The sequence below is a fragment of the Leuciscus leuciscus genome (genome assembly GCF_965113295.1).
Source record: "Leuciscus leuciscus genome assembly, chromosome: 22".
Taxonomy (NCBI): Eukaryota; Metazoa; Chordata; class Actinopteri; order Cypriniformes; family Leuciscidae; genus Leuciscus; species Leuciscus leuciscus.
Window position 1 is genome coordinate 29037380 of NC_138746.1, and position 13044 is coordinate 29050423.

General features: G+C 38.6%; 2 long non-coding RNA genes across 2 annotated transcripts in view; both read right to left on the reverse strand.

Moving 5' to 3' along the window:
• LOC309487064 overlaps window positions 1-13044 on the reverse strand; it is a 419730-nt gene that overhangs the window by 328600 nt on the left and 78086 nt on the right. The window lies entirely within an intron of this gene.
• Window positions 1751-3673, reverse strand: LOC309487046. Its single transcript, XR_014201733.1, has 3 exons — window positions 3344-3673; window positions 2643-2701; window positions 1751-2214 (listed from the first exon to the last, which is right to left on the reverse strand). It is a non-coding gene; the product is annotated as an uncharacterized lncRNA (long non-coding RNA).

The following is a 13044-nucleotide window of genomic DNA, read 5'->3' on the forward strand; positions in this document are numbered from 1 at the left end:
TTAAACTGGAGTAGGACAATGATGGAGAGACTCAAGAAGAAGTAACAACATGTAGAATGCAACAGGACGTTTCACAATGGTTAGTTGGTGGATTTATGTTGCTGATGTGGAGTTAACTATCTTCATTTAGCATATTCTGTCATGATAATCTATAAAATCGCTCATGTGGGAACTGTTGCAAGATGGCTACAGAGTGATGCAGCGTTTATACGCCCACGTATAAATCTAATTAATTATTATTCATAACGAATTATGATCAATAATTCATAATTCAATTCTTTTTAATTATCTTCAGAATTTACCGTAGCAGAATCAATAGTATGATCATTTTATCAGTTCATCCAATGAACAGAAAGCATAAACAAGTATTAACTCTAGGAAATATAATATCTTCCTGGCCAAGAAAGAATTAATCCCCAGCTAACAATAAATTAAGAAATAATCACGGGTAAAAGCATCGGTAGCTTAGATCGAAGTTTAAGACAATAAGATGTATAAGCAGATTAACACAAGTAATCTCTCTGTTAAAATACGAACAATACTTTATTGATTATATACTAACACATAAAAACTAATATCTAACACAAACACACACACACACATTCATACGAGTTGCAGAAGGAAAAAGAGTAAGGAAAGATTAAGTTTCAAGAGTGAGTTTAAGAGTGAGATGATGAAATCTCAAGTTTATGCACTTATAAGACATGACCTGGACGTACGAACCATCAATCATTAATTTAACCCTTCTATCGTTTCTTAGACAGGTTATTAACTGTATATTAATACACCAGTTCAGCTCTTAGTCTGGAGGTAGCCTACTTGCTTGTCTTTGCTTTTGGGGATTCCCTTTTGTTGCGTGAAAAGGGGTTTTCCCGGTCCGTTCGTTGGCTGGTGTCCTCGTGCCTGATGTCTGGGGTGGCCAGTCACGTGGTGTGCTGGCGGAATGAAAGTCTTTGTTTGAAGCTGGATTTGCAGGAGAAACGTGGCTCGAAATCTTGTCGCAAAACTTAACTTAGAACCGAGACTCACAACGGAAAATAAAGGAAAACTTAGAAAAGAAAAGACAACTTAGACGAGAGTAGTAAGATGGCTTGAATAAAGCTGTTGAACCCGTTCTTCTGATCTTAATTTGGGTTCTTTGTCTCTGCGTTTACATGGTTACTCGTCTGATTGAGATCTTCATCCTTCTTCTGCCCATCTCTCTTGAGAGTGGTAGCAGAGCGTTTCTTGGGGGTGAACCCAGAGAGCTAGAGTTAGAGAGCCGAGAGAGCCGAGAGAGTTAAGATTAAGAGAGTTAAGAGAGAGAACTTTGTTTTGGGTCTAAGATTTTAAACTCAAAGTTGTCCAACCTTGGAGTTCTGGCCAATTAGACACTGGCTAACTTTAGGAGGTGGCGTTCTTTTCAGTTCTGATCGTAAATTATCTTATCTGGGGGGTTTTCTTGCTAACAGAGAGAACAGATGCCACAGTTTAGACATGATCAGTATTATAAGAATACGAAACATTTTACACAGATTTCAATCAAGCCATCTTTTGAATCAAGAGCATAGGATCATACTGATATGAAACACAACACACTTTCATTCAAACATCTAACAGTTATAACATTACATGAGTTATATGGTATCTAAGCATATTAAACACACATATAAGTTGCAGACACAAAATAGAGTTATGTAGTTGCATGATGTTTGATTGTACACTCTAAAAACTCCTGGGTTAAAAGGGGACCAACTAATTTATGGGTTATTTCAACTCAGAAAATTGGGTTATGCTTTTTGACCCACATTATGGGTTAAATACCTGACCCAAATGTTGGGTTTAAAAAACCCAACATCTGGGTAGAAATAACCCAAAAATTAGTTGGTCCCTTTTTAACCCAGGAGTTGGGTCAAAAATAACCTAACTTGGGTCACTATCCCAGTATGCCTTATTTCAGAAAATAAAACTTTGTTTTACATTATATTACACACTTCAAGCACTTTTACATTTTTATTGCATTAAATAAAAATCTATAAGAAAAAACACACACTTGGACATGTTTATTTTCATATTTATTTTAGGTCACACTGTAATAACAATATTAGAAATAAAAAATAGAAAAATAAACAACAATTCTCAGAAGAGCCTCAGGAATTTAAGCCAGGGGCCAACTTTGGGGACAAGATTTTTGATGGTGTCCTCATCAAAGAGAAGAAATGCCTCCTCATCTATCTGAAAGACAGAAAACAAGACAATATGAGTATTGTTAATAAGACGAAACAATTGTGAACCACTCACCAGACACTCTTTCATTATCAAGCTAACAAATAATCACTTTTAAGGTAATGCAGTGGCTTTTTTATTTAATTTTTTTTACGTGGCCCAAATTGCTAGTTAACTAATGTGGTTATTTTGCAGCATTAACATTACCCATTTTGTGTGAATGACATATTTTCTTTCATTAAAAAGTGTAATGACAGCCCATTCTTATGCATTACAGCTTGAAGACAAGGCACAGTAATCTTTTAGGGTTGTACATACCCCACTGTCGAAGAAGTTGTGACTTTCACAAAATCTTGCACTGACACATTTAAGTCTTATTAAAAAAAAAATGTAGGTATAGAGAGATGATATAAGGGCAATAAGAGTAAAATGCTCACCTCTAAAATTCTCTGTCAGCTCAGACAGCTGCCACTCAGTTAGCTTATCAGCGACAAAACTGTGGAGAAAACATAGCAATATAGAGGTTAGCAACAATTTGAAGACTTGACCCGCTTCTTTAACTCTACCTAACGTTACTTCAGCCAGTAGAGCACTGTATAATATGATAAGCACGGCACAGCTGGTAAACATAACTCAACTATTGTGTTGCCTCGTCGCTCTGTAGCCGCAGCTATGGGGCTCGCACACCGGACGAGAAGCGCCGCGTCGCGTCTAGGACAACTCGAGGTATCGCTCACCGGACGTGCACTCTCTCAAGGGGCTCGCGAAGCGCAGCGCCGCGTCTTTAAAATTCGAACACATTATTCTCTATGAGTGTAACGGACGGACACACACACACACACACACACACACACACACACACACACACAGGCGGTCTGTCCGCGGCACCCAGCAACGGCTCAGGACCGTGTTCAAAATCGCGTCCGCTTGTGCGATAACGTTACCTCGAGTTGTCCTAGACCTAGATGTTGTCGTGATAGCCGCGGCTACATGCCAACCACAGAATTACCACGGCTAACGCTAGTCTCAACGTAGCAACGTATTTATTTTATTTTTTTAGCAAATGGTGCTAAACTAGCAACAGGGACATGGACACAGAAAAGTTAACATTACATCAACACTGAAAATACTCTCTTACCTTGAATATAGATGAAGTTGCACCGATGAAGCACAGGCCAAAACGGATCGAGCGCGAAGCGACGGTTATTTCAAACGACTGTTGTGAGAAAATTCCAGAACAACTGCGAGAGAGAGAGAGAGAGAAAGCCAACCCTATAACCCAGAACATGGGTTACTCTTTGAAAAATAACCCAGAAACCCAAACAACCCATGAATTGGGTCAAAATATTAGCCCTATAACCCAGAAAATGGTTACTCTCTGAAAAAATAACCCATAATTTTAACCCAACACAAATAACCCAGAAAATGGGTTGAAGAAATAACCCAGGAGTTTTTAGAGTGTAAGTCCATTGAAAATTGTTCTTGAATGAGTTTTATGTATACTGTAGGAAAAATCTCAAGTTTTCTGGTTTAGAGAGAAACGGACTCTGTTTGTTCGTTCAGAGGTCTTAAGGGGGAAGGGGTCAGGAATGTTGTGGGGGAAAACAACATCTGCTGGTATCGATCCGTCTTGCAAACTATCGAAGTTGACCAGTTCTGCCTTCAGTTAACCAATAAAAGTCTTTGGTTACAGACTCTCTGGACCCTGGGTGAGTTATGGCCCTGGGATGTGAGACACTTGTGTGATGCCTTGGTCTCTGTCTTTCTCTTAACCAATAAGTAATTTGGCAACAAAGCTAGTCATTGACCAGTTATGTGTTAGTGCTGAGGGCTCTTTTAAATAGCCCGACTGGTTGGCGCCTGGATCCTGTGACAAGATGGATGAGGATGCAAAAGTCCTGACCAAATCTTCCTCTTTGTTCGGCAGGAAGTGGAAAGTTTGAATTAATCTTCTGGAAGAAGATTAGTCTGCGTTTGGTTCATACCCATTGTCGCTACAGTGACATGCTATTGTATTTGTGTTACGTACTGTATTGCATGTGAAAAGACGGATGCGACAGCTTGAGCAGACTCACAAATGTGCTCTACTACAACAACTCTTCCTCTTCTCAACATGGACAGCATATTCCCGGGGGCGGGGTATATGTACATTTTAGGGTTAGTGATGTCACTAACCTGGGAGGAATGTCTTGTAGTCCCTACCATCGGTTTCTTGTAGTCCATAAAAAACTATTTCTTTAAAAGCAAATATCTTCCTTTGCTTTGAACTTTGAGCAGTGTAACTTTTCAGATGTTGTTTATGCTCAAACAGCAACATTAGGCACACTAACTTAAGTTAGAAAAGTGAAATCATAATCAACCACCCCTTTAAAGTATATTAAAATAGAAAAAAACATTATTTTAAGTTGTGTAACTTAAACGACTCTGGGTAAATGTGAATTAGCTCAAGGATATAGGGAATTTTGGTAATATTAATAATTATAACTCATGGTCATAATAATTCAGAAATCGCATGTACATTTATTTTATCAATTGTCGAGATTACCTTGTTCTGTAACTGGGTTGGTCATCAGTTATTCGTCCAGCGAATAAATGTAAGATTATCACAGTTAAGAAGGGGGTATCCCTTTACAAACTCAGAGAAAGTTTTATCTTCTGGCCACGAATATCAAACTTTCTGAGTTTATGAATTAAGAACTACTAAATGTAGTTTATATCGAGCTTGTAGCTTAGATCTTTTAGTTTCATTGACTTTATAAGGTGGGTTTTCAAACACAGAGACAATTAAAAGTATAAATGGGTTTATTAATAAAATGGCACACACTAGAGATTATATAAACTACAAATATAAACGTACGTAAAAATGCAAACAAACAAACAAACATTTAACCGAACCAAAACATAAAACATAGCGTGATCAGAATGAAATGAAATGAAAGAAAGAAAGATATAGAGAGAAGGGAAAAGCTAGTAATTATTACATACAGAAACCTAAGTTCACGAGACACATGGAACAGCTTTTATAGAGAGTTACGTTACTTGCAAGATTCTGTGCTCTTTCGGGTGAGGCTGGCTGAGGCAGGAAGCGAGGATGGTGTCCTGTTTCTGCTGCGTCTTCCGGTGTCGCGGGAAGCTTAAAAAGGCTCACTGAATGTAACGTTACCGAGAAAGTTCAGATTCATCTCCCGGGCAGGGAGAGGTTGTAAATCTTGGTTGCAAAGGACGCAGCTACGACTCGAACATGTGTTCGTTCGATAGAGAAGGCCAGGGCCTCCTTCAGATGTTCCTTGGAGAAGCGCTGCGCCGGGGAGAAGAAGGTCCGAAGAGAGGTTGAGTTAGAGAGTTGAGTTGAGAGCGAGTTGAGAGAGCTGATCAGTGACTTTAAAGCGTGAAGATGGCACAACCTCTGGAGCTGTGTGAGCCAATGAGAAGATTTCCCTTTGGAGGGAAATTTTTACGACCCATTGTCCCTTTGAACATGCAATTTGATTGGATGTTTAACACAAGAATCTTTAAGATGCTTATAATACTAATGCGTCACAAAGTTAGCAGAATGTAATGTAAATTAACAAAATGGGGATGAAGATTGGAGTTTATAGAGACCAAAAATGCCGCACATATAATGTTGGTTAACCATAATATGCAAAGTCTGAAACATTAACCCAATTGAGTTTACAAGAATACAAACACCACATAAAAGGGAAAATCATGAGATGGGAAAAATTAGATACATGTTTACACATTTATCAAGTGGTTATATATAGAATATATATAGGATTAACAGGGTTTTTATTTCTCTTCCTCTGCAAGAGTTTAAGTGAGAGTCGCAGCTCTCAGGACATTCCTTTCGCTCGTAAAATCAGTTTCAGTGTGTGTCCTGTAACAAGACACCGCGTCCTGCCAGTGTGTGTGTGTGTAAAGTCACGCGGTGCTGCGGGAGCTTTCAGCACTAGGGAATTAACCCTAAGGCGTCAAAACAGAAGTTCTTGTCTTCTCCTCTGACAAAAGAGGTTGTGTATGGAAATCATGATTCGCTCATTTCAGAACATCTGAGTTACATACAAAGGACATTTGTGCATTTATGTGTGGTGACTTCTCAGTCTGGAATGTCGCATAGAGTTTCGTTATCTCTTTGAACATAGAGAGAAATGGGGGCTTGGAATGCAGAAACTTTGCAAGGCTGGGGGATGTGGTGTCATGTGTCTAGTTTACCCTCAAAAGGGCCATAAAGTGTCGCAAAACAACCATTTGTTGCGACTAGCTGGAGCCAATGTGTGATTTGTATTTGTTTGAAGCTCATCGCGTGGTGCGGTTTGTTGATTTTGAGGAGGGGGTTTGTTTGATAACCCCATGATTCACTTGATGCAGAACCCATCTGGGGCTGTGGCAGGATGTCATGTCATTGTTGCTACAGTTGTGATAATTTTTTTTCCTGTATTTGTTTGATCAAATAAATGCAGGCTTGGTGAGCATAAGAGACCTCTTTAAAAAACATAAAAAAAATAGTAATGTGTCCAAATTTCGACCAGTAGTGTACATACTACTGTGTGTGTGTGTGTGTGTGTGTGTGTGTATATATATATATTAGAGGTGGGCATAGATTAATTTTTTTAATCTAGATTAATCTAGATTAATTTTGAAATTAATCTAGATTAATCTAGATTAAAATGGCTCATTTGAATTCTGCCGAAGGCATTCAGAATATGTGTGCTACCCAAATAATGACTATAAAAGTAAGTCTTTGAGAACGGGTTTCTCAAGCCAGGTGGCGCATTAGACCAGGGGCTCATATCCTGTTTCCAAAATGCATCACAAACTGCTTGAGAAAGCTGTTCTACTCATAGACTGTAAAAGGTTACTACTGTACTGTTACCGTCCGTAGGCAACATTAGGTAGGCCTATGTTATTAGCAACTACTATAGGCTATCAATTAGGGATGGGCGATATGGCCTAAAATCTATATTGTGATATACATTGCAGCCTCTTGCGATAACGATATACAGTATTTTATAATAAAACCATTTCAGAACAGATTACACAGACCCATGCTAAACAACTGCTAAATGTTTTTTTTTTTAAAGGGTGTATGTAGTTTTGAGAACATATATTGTGCAAAACTGTAAGTAACAACATAATTTTGCAGATAAATAAAATTTAAGTACACTAGCTGCAGAGACTTAAAGGTGCATTGCGCAAGTCTCTGAGTTTTTGCAGAACTATGCCCCCTCTGGCGGCAAGCGAAACTGCAGCCAGAAGTGTGCACGCTCACGGACAAAAGTTTTCTTTTTTTTTATCTTACGTGGAGTTTGCGTTGGTGTTTGAAATGAACTACAAGCCGGTCTCTTAGAATCCATCTTCTACGGAGAATGGCGGCGAATACACAAACCTGCCAGACAGCCAGGTGAGCGTGCCGTGAACGCGCATGACGTCACGCCCAGTCTAAAATTCCGGCCCGAATCCCTCTTATTTATTTTACTTTACAGGATTATAGAGACAATCGCAGTGATCAGAGAAGGGCTCATTCAGCCCATCAGGCAATTGTTTAAGCATGTATGGGTTAGAAAACGGGTATTTTTAACATGAAAAAGTTGCTTAATGCACCTTTAAGTAGGTATAATGTTTATTATGGCTTGGAGCTTATGAAACCCCAAATTTAAAATTAGAATATTGTCTAACTGATGTCTTTTCAGTTAAAAAGAAACACAACAACGATTCTTAAAATCGAGATTATGTGCTAACGTTACACCACTAAGATATATTGGAATGGGAATAATACGCGCGCGCTGGTATTCAGTGATATCATGTTTCGTTTTGAATTTGAGGTGGTCGAACGGATTAGTCGTGTGTTAACTTACCGAACTGTTACCCCACACACTCTGTATATAGTTTGCTGCTGCTCGTCTGACGGCTTAAACCCGAACCAAGTCCAAATAATGGATGTTGCACCGATCTTTTTCACCAGCTTTCACTTTCAGCCGTGTTTACTTAAGATGACGACGAATATGCGTTGCAGCCGGGTTTACCTCGCGGCCGCGGGTAGATTGCGTCATCATAGCTTGTGTAGTATAGAGCCATCTCCCAACCCAACTTGGAGAATAGATTAACGGCGATATTTTTTTTAGCGCGCGATAAGAGTCTCGCGTTAACGCAGCACGTTAACGCCGATAACGGCCCACCACTAATATATATATTATGATTGGTCGGTGTATTATACATGACAAACAGGCATTAATGAATTATGTAATATTTTAAGATATATGAATTTTTAATTGAATCGACACACTATTATTATTGAAAAAATAAGTTTAAAAATAATTTGGTTTATTTTTTCGTGCCGTGGAGCCATAGGCCTACTCACTGAAAGAATCACATTTGGACACCCCCCTTCCTCCTCTGCACGTGCCTGACTACTGTAACTTGTAAATTACTTTAGTTGAAGGTGTTCTTGTTACAGTGTAATTATGCATGAAACTGATTAATATTAACTAACAACATGCACTTTGGGTTTGGTGTAATGTTAGTTGCAAGTAATTATGCATATTTACTGTTATTCCTATAGTAAGTACATGTAACAAGTGTAACACTGTAAAAAAACCGCATTACCATTTTTTATTCCCTTTCGTACAGATATCTTACGTACATGTGACAGTGTGAATGTGCAAATAATCAGTACTATATGTAATACAATACATTAATCAATTAGCCTGGGAAAACCCAGACTACTTCCGGCGAATTTTAATTCTCTCTCCAGGATAGTCTGGAGAAGAGCCCATTCAAACTCATTTCTGTGCCGCCGAAATCGCGGCACCAATCAGAAACGTTTGGGGAGGGATTTACATGATGACGACAGCGCAGCGAGGCTGAAGGAGATTTTATTACAAAGATGGATGCCGCCGTGGAACATCACTCGTTCGAATCATAGACAGTATATAAACGAATCAGTTATCGCGTCTGTTTTGAGCGATTTAAACTTACCGTTTTCGTTAAAACTGGAGCAAAGAACAACACTCGAAGCATACGTCATCTCCTTCATCGATCTGATTGGTTTTATGACTATCCAATTGCGCCCAGAGGAATTTGAGCTACGTCGGTTGGTGACGCCCCTTTGGAAATGATTTGTCTACATAGCTTCGCCAGACCCTACACTCAGTTTCAACTGAGAAGGGTCTGGTTTTAACCAGGCTATTAATCAATTATTTAGTTCTACAAAAATGGTAACACTTTATAATAACGTTCAGTTGTAAGTCATTTATAAGTGGTTAGTTAATGATTAACTAATCATTTATGAAACATGACTATGCATTCATAAATGATTTAAAAAATAGTTTATATGACTGACTGTAGTATTGTATGACTGAGCACCATACTTTCTCACATACACAAAGGGATTCCATGCCAAACTACCTAAATGATGTCTTGGGAGGGCACTGAAGTATTTATAATCATTATAAACATTTTTATTTATTTATTTATTTTTATATTTTTTTTAAATAAAAAACTCAAAAAAATGAATTATTCTTTGAGCCCCACAGTTTTCAGGGCTCCAAAGCTCTAACAGTTGATGGTAAGGAGTAAAGATGAAAAGAACAGGGTGATTATTTCTGAATGGAACACACTCTCCCTCTCTCTCTCTCCCAGAATCGTCTCTCAGCCCCTGACAATCACATGTAGAGCACATATCCTTTCTATTTGAAATAAAACTACTCTGCTCAAACTCTGTCAAAAGTGCCTCTTTCGAGCTAGTAGCAGCCAACGGCTTGAGGTGTGACATATCCTGACCTAATCTACAAGCAAGAGCTAGATGAAAATGTTTAAATTACATAAATCCCTGATGCAGCCTGGAAAAAATCACACCATGTTCATTCATTTTGCCAAAGACTGAGGGCTCTATTTTAACGATCTAAGTGCATGGTCTAAACTAAAGCGTACGGCGCATTGCACTTAGGGCGTGTCTGAATCCACTTTTGCTAGTTTGACGACGGGAAAAATAGTTGGCGTGCGTGGTGCATGGTCTAAGATGTTTGTCCCTATTCTCTGAGTAATGGGTGTGTTTTGGGCGTAACGTGAAACAAACCAACCAGACTCTCATCTCCCATTCCCTTTAACCCTCTGAGGTCGAGAAACGCGCGACGCGTTTTGCTGGATTTTTTTCACATAGCAGCAACATAAACTTAAATTACTCCGTCATTTATGGTTATACAGAAAAAAGAAATATAAAAAAATTATCTGTGATATTTCTACTTTTGTATGTGTCCACTTACAATCAAATCAAAACATTGTGCTTTTGTAAAATAAAGAAAATAAACAGGGTGTGCGTTCTGCCTCTCCGTCGCGGTGAACTTTTTTTTCTGAGCACGTCTATAAACTGAAACAAAACTCAGCGAATACTTCTCACACATTTATTAGCCATATACCTTTATACACATTTAAGTGTGTACTTTTAAATGATCAGATTCAAACTGAAAACAAATATTCTCTGTTTAAGTAATTTGTATAAAACCAACAGGATGTCCAGTATCTCAAACGCTTGCTAATTACTTTTTAATTCGACACGCCCACTCGCGCAAAAGAGATTCACATGCAAATCTCCACATGGAACGCGAACGCCCTCGTTACCTCAAACACAAAACACCAAAACACTTCACAAGTCTCTGCTTTTCGTCGAGTTTGGAAGACACGCTGTGAGCTTACATGGATTTACCTCAGAAGAAGAAGAACGCGATTTGAAGACAAGAAAAATGTAAGGTAAGAAATTCTTACTTATTAGTTTATGGTATTGTTGCATAAACTTCACATTGCAGTTGAACTGTTGCTAGATATATGGTGAATATTATACTATTTAGACCCGTGTTTACTGTTAAATACTGTTTGTGGATATCTGCTCAAACATAGATATGTATAACCATAATGTTTAATATTTTGGAGCGCGATGGCGTTTGAATGTATCATATTTTGGAGCGCGCTGTGGGTTTGAGTATCATATTTTGGAGCGCGCTGTGGGTTTGAATGTATCATATTTTGGAGCGCGCTGTGGGTTTTAATGTATCATATTTTGGAGCGCGATTGCGTTTGAAAGGAAAAATGCACCAAACATTAGGCTTTATGTTTTTACTATTATCTCATTTCATATCATCATAACGAATGGAAACATTTGAAGTAACATATGATAATCAATATATTTTTCTCTAGCGTAGTTGTTCTTGAAATCTTTTGGAAGATTTAATTTATTGTTATTATTATTTTATGCAGCACTGCGTAGCCTATGCCTACAAGGCACAACAAACCTGGTGTTCATTATATATTGTTGGAAACGTGTGTGTGTGTGTATTCTGTGAATTTTAAAAAGAAATTTTAACCAGAAAAATCTAAAATCTATTCCCAAAATCGTGCAGCCCTATAGTTTCTCTTGATATCAGTATGTTCACAGTCCTGCTGACTTCAACATTCACATGAGTCTCTGTACATGAACATGGTAAAGTGAAAATCAAACACCTTGGAAATGAAAGGTATGTACAATGTTTTTAGGAATGGCACAAAGGTCTCTGTCTTTGGATCATTGTTTTCAATGTGCTCTTTTGTCATTTGTATTTTTGGATTGTGTTGTGTTGTAAATAAATCCAAACAATCTAAAAGCCATTCTTTTTTAAATCTCCTCATTTGTGCAAGGTTGCTCTGAATGACAGGGCCTGATCGCTCCTAATAGGGCAGTTAGGGGAGTGTCTTTGTCTTTCTCAGGTGTTAAAGCCTTACATATTAATGAGATGATCACGCCTCTTCGCATATGGTTTTGTCACACAAAACACGTCTTAGAAATTTTAAATCAATATATTGTCTTATCTGAATGAGCAGTCAGGGTGATTTTCACATAGTTTTGGAGCAAATATTCTAGGCTATGTCATACAATTTTCAAAAGTCTTGTGAAGAAATAATCAGTATGGGTTTCATGGCCTTATTTCAGTGAGAATTTTTTTTTGTATTTTCACAAACCACGCATAAATGTCATTATCTCAAAACTACAAACTTTTACATACATGCTGCTGATATATTATTGTAGCAGAGTTTGTGCTGAATACAGTGTAATTAGACTTTAGCCATGAAAATGTCTCTAGTAACAGAAAAAAACACAAATGTCAGAGCATGTCAGAACACCTCCAGAGCCCAGAAAACAGCTCAGACCTCAGAGGGTTAATAGGAGCAACTCTTGACTTTCCCATGACTAAGGATCAGTGGGCCTCACCTGATGTACTGACTGCTCTTAGATACGAGCACTCTCCATAGCCTGACACGCTGGGGTCAGAGAAGTGGTGGAGCTCATAATGCTGGACCTTGAAGCTTGATGGCAGATAGTATCTTTGGACTTTTTTAGATCTTGCACCCAAGACTCCCACAGAGGTCGAAGGTCATCAGACAAAGGATCATCCAAACTGAGCTTGTCACGACACATCTGCTGCAGGATCTGCTTTCCTACCAGGATGAAGGGTGCCACAAATCCAAGTGGGTCATACAAAGAGGCAACTGTGGACAGGACCCCTCTGCGTGTAAGTGGATTTTCTTTGACAACCACTCTGAACTGCAGCTCATCAGAAGTCACACACCACTGTACCCCTAGTGCTCTTTCCATCAGTGGTTCTCCCAACATCATGGTCAAATCCTTGACAGCTTTAGCACACTCTTCCTCAGGAATTGTGGCTAAGACTTCTTTGCTGTTGGAGATGAACTTGTGCAATCGAAGTTTGCCTGTGCGACAAAGCTCTCTTGCTTCCTTCACTAGTTGGATTGCTTGGTCTTCAGATTCTATGCTTGTCAATCCATCATCGATGTAGAAGTTCTTCTGGATGA